This window comes from Prionailurus bengalensis, chromosome E2, assembly GCF_016509475.1.
Source record: "Prionailurus bengalensis isolate Pbe53 chromosome E2, Fcat_Pben_1.1_paternal_pri, whole genome shotgun sequence".
In the NCBI taxonomy this organism is placed as follows: Eukaryota; Metazoa; Chordata; class Mammalia; order Carnivora; family Felidae; genus Prionailurus; species Prionailurus bengalensis.
The window spans coordinates 55,381,573-55,385,559 of record NC_057352.1 but is presented as its reverse complement, the minus strand read 5'-3'; the positions used below and the strand labels follow the sequence as shown (position 1 = coordinate 55,385,559).

The window sequence follows — 3,987 nt, the reverse complement described above, 5'->3', positions numbered from 1 at the left end:
CAGCACAAGGCTGGGAGGGAATCATATTGGAAGCACCCCTGTGGAATGAACCACAGTGTCACTCAGGAACTCTAACTCTGAGGCAAAACGTCCCCTTTCTGCCATTAAGGGCGCACACGCAGCCACCCAGACTCAGCTCCTCAGCCAGGCTTTCTCACGGCCACACGCTTCTGCAGCTAATGCCATTTAAACCCCCAGATTTTTTGCCTTTTTTGTTAAGTGAAGATACCTCTGTAGTGAATATGTGAGTGTGTGTTGAATTACATCGTGAATGCTGGCACTTTGCCCACAGCATCCCTGTGATGGGGATTATCCCCTCCCCACTCTTTCCCAAGAACAGACACGATGTAGGAGCTCCTGGAAAGATCCTATCCCTGAGCCTGGCCAGGGCTGGGGGTGGGGGTGGGGGGGCAGGGCTGGGGGGCCCAGCATATGGTATGTGTCAGGAGAGGGACAGAGCTGTTCTCTCCTCCTGGGCCCTGGAGGAGGCAGTTAGGTGAGAAAACAGGGAATTAGTCAATTCCTCACAATTTGCTGGCAAATTCTGTTCTTCAAGTTCTAAACTTCACTATGGCCTTGAGAAAATCATTGGGCAAGAAAGGGTCAAGCCCACCCCCACCCCCCACCATGTGGTACACATGTGGATTCAGGGCGTGGTTGTGACCAGGACTCCCAGGCCATTAAGGGGTGGGGTGAGGTCAGTTGTTCAACCCTTTATTGAGCTCCTCCTGTATGCTGAGTGCTGTGCATGCATACAACTGTTCCTTCCCATAGCAACCCTATAATATAGGTGCCATCACCATCCCCTCTGGCAGATGAGGGTACAGAGAGGCCGAGTAACATGCCAGGCTCACTTAGCTCATCAGGCTCTGAGCTTAGAGCCTGGGACAATGTAAAGGCAATGACCACGCGGTGCTTGGGCTGCAGGAACAGAGGAGGGACACCTAATCCAGCCAGACTGTGGCCCTGGGGTTCACATCCTGACTCCTCGAGGTCTTCAGGAATCAGGTAAAGAAGGGAAACGGTGCTCCTGGAAGAGGGGATGGCACAGAGAAAAGAGGCGAGGGGAGAATACTAGGCTTGTCTGGGAAACTACATGCATTTGCCAAGGCCTGCAAAATATCCCAGGGTTGCAGGGCAGAGGCCTACGAGGTGAGCAGGGGCCAAGCAGGTTGTGCCGGGACCAGACTTTCCTCCGAGAGCGGTGGAGAGCCACCGCATGGACTACGCATGAGAGTGGCTCATAGATGTCACCTTTATAAGGTCACTGGCCACAGCATGACATGGACGGGGTTAGCAAAGGAGCAGCCTGGAGATAGGGAGACCAGTGCGGAGGCTGTCGGGAGTTCCCAGGAGGGAGGTGATGGGGGCCAGCATGAAGTCACGGAGTAGGACAGCTCAGAGCAGCTGCTGTCCACTTCAGTGACCGCCATGGACACTCCTCTCCCTGGTCAAGGGTGCAAAACTCCAGTGGAATGTACCAGAGTGCAAGGAATCCCTTATTTCTTCCAGGACTATTCCAGACATCCTCAACTCCTGCTTTGGTAAAAGTTAAATCAGAATATTATGATAAAAATGAGCAGCACACCAAGTGCTGCAGGTACTATGCTGGGGCTTTCCTGTTTATTCTCCTTCCTTCCTCCCGATGAGCTCAGAAGGCAAGAATCGTTATCATCCCTGTCTTAAAGGTGAGGAAGTTAAGGCTCAGAGATGGTCAGACAACTGTGGGAATCCAGCCAAGATGTGAACCCAAAATTTGGCTTGACCTGAAATTCCACATTTTTCCCAGTCCTTCTTTGTAATGTTTTCCTGCAAGGGTACCTGGGGGGAAACGGGTTGAATTCAACTGAATTTTGAATTCTTTAAATACTGTTTGTTGGTTTGAGTTTGGAGTCAGTGACATGGAGCCCCCGGGATGCTTGTAAGAGGGTGGCCGAATCCAGGAGTTCTGGCTGCCAGCCGAGCTAACTGAGTGCCTGCCCGCAGCCAGAGCTCAACAAAAATGCAGCGACTGATCAATTGAGAGTCAACACCCACCTATTCCCTGGTGCTTAGGGAAGTGCCGGCAACAGGACCGGTCTGTACAATGGGCCGTGCTGGTACTCAGCGGGTGAGATGCCGAGCTCTTTGCCTCCCACTGTCCCTGGTTCCTGACCTAAAACCGAATGAGTCCGGCCGCCGGATTCCATCAGAAGCTCCCTCCCTGCACCCTCTTCCCACCCCCAGTCTCTGTAGGAGACCCAGGCCTGTCTAGTTTCCATGGATGGATCACACACCCAAGTCACCCTGGATGCCATCAGGACCCAGACTCTACAAAGAACAAGCCAGGCCCCTGAGAGTTCGCCCTCCCGGCATTGAACGGGAGAGGTTTACAGAGCAGCACAAAGGCTGCAGAAGTTCACAGACCCTTCAATCTCCTTGGGCTCCCACAGGCCAGTCCACTCACCACAGGTCACGGGCCAAACCTATCATTTCCTGCCTTCTCTGCTGGCAATCTCTCCTTGTTTGAGCCAGTCCCGAAGGACAACCTTGTGCTCTCAGCCTGCTCGCTGAAACTGCCTCTCTCCCTTCAGTTCAGCCCCCTCTGGGCTCACCCCTAGGTCACCCGGGTGGAGAGCCCACTCCGTGTCAGGCGAGCACAGTGCTAGGAGCGGGCGTTGCCGTGGAAAGGGAGTAAACCGCTCTCGTGGGCTCACGTCTCAGCTCCCAGGGACGTGAAGTCTCCCCTTGAGCTAGGGGGGTGAAGACAGAGCGGGCTGCCCACAGAAGAATGCGGTAAAGTGGCAAAGTCCCTGGTGGGGGGAGGAGAGTTAGGGGCTGATGGCCAGCCGCAGGAGAGGTTCACCTCAGCACCCCCTTCCAGCAGCCCTGCCCCTTCCGGCAGACAAGCCTGCAGCTGGGTGTTGTCTTTCTTAGGGTGGTCGGCAGTGGGGAGCCTGACCCGCCTTCACCCGGCCCCCCTCCGGCCCCACCCCACCATGAAGTGGTGCACAGACCCAACACACTGTACCCTCCAAGAGGGCAGGGCTCATGCCACTTTTGCCCATCGCTGTGCCCGGTGGTTTACTGGTAAATGTTTAACGGCCGGCTCCTGGAAAGAAGAGAACCTGAGTTAGAGCATTTGACACCTTCCGTGGTGTCACCGTCCCCACCATAGCAGTTTTCCAAGCTAGCAGAGTGCATCGCTGAACAAGGCGTTGGAAGATGACGCATCCTGCTAGAGGGCATGTCCACCTACGGATACGACATGCCAGGGCCACACCAGCAAACAACGGCTTAGGGGCCAGATTCGGCCCAGGGCTGGCAAAGCGTAAAATACTGCCCATCTGGCCCTTTCACAGAAAAGGTCTGGTGACCACTGCAAGACATCTAACCTTCAGAACCGAGGTCCTCATGAAATGCAGTCGAAAAATTAGGAAGGGATACGTTTGATTAACCTTTTTAAAACTATAATTTAATTGTAATTTTATATAATTTAAGCGTGCTCGCTGGCTGTCTGACAGTCGCCTCGGAAGATTTCTGAAGAAGTAACAACCAGCTCTCAAGAGCCAGGATGGGATAGCTCAGGTCACGATCTCACGGTCCGTGAGTTCGAGCCCCGCGTCAGGCTCTGGGCTGATGGCTCAGAGCCTGGAGCCTGTTTCCGATTCTGTGTCTCCCTCTCTCTCTGCCCCTGCCCCATTCGCACTCTGTCTCTCTGTCTCTCAAAAGTAAATAAACATTAAAAATTTACGAAAAAAACAAAAAAACTTGGTAAAAATAAAGCTATGTGAATGTGGTCTCTCTGTCTCAAAGTCTCTTACTGTATCGTGCTCACCCTTCCTGTGATGATGGGAGTTGATAAAATGCCTCCATGACAAGATGAAGTGAGGTGAATGGCGAAAGCATTGTGACAGAGCGTTAGGCTACCGCTGAGAGTCATCTGCTTCTGGATAGGGGGTGACCGGGGGTAACTGAAACTTGGGACAAGGATTCCGTTCTATGCTG

General features: G+C 53.4%; 1 long non-coding RNA gene across 1 annotated transcript; it reads left to right on the top strand.

The window, feature by feature from the left end:
- Nucleotides 1-441: 441 nt before the first annotated feature.
- On the top strand, nt 442-3,631 carry LOC122494512. The gene is made up of 3 exons (XR_006300185.1): nt 442-1,008; nt 1,513-1,688; nt 3,481-3,631. It is a non-coding gene; the product is annotated as an uncharacterized LOC122494512 (long non-coding RNA).
- The last annotated feature ends 356 nt before the right edge of the window (nt 3,632-3,987 follow it).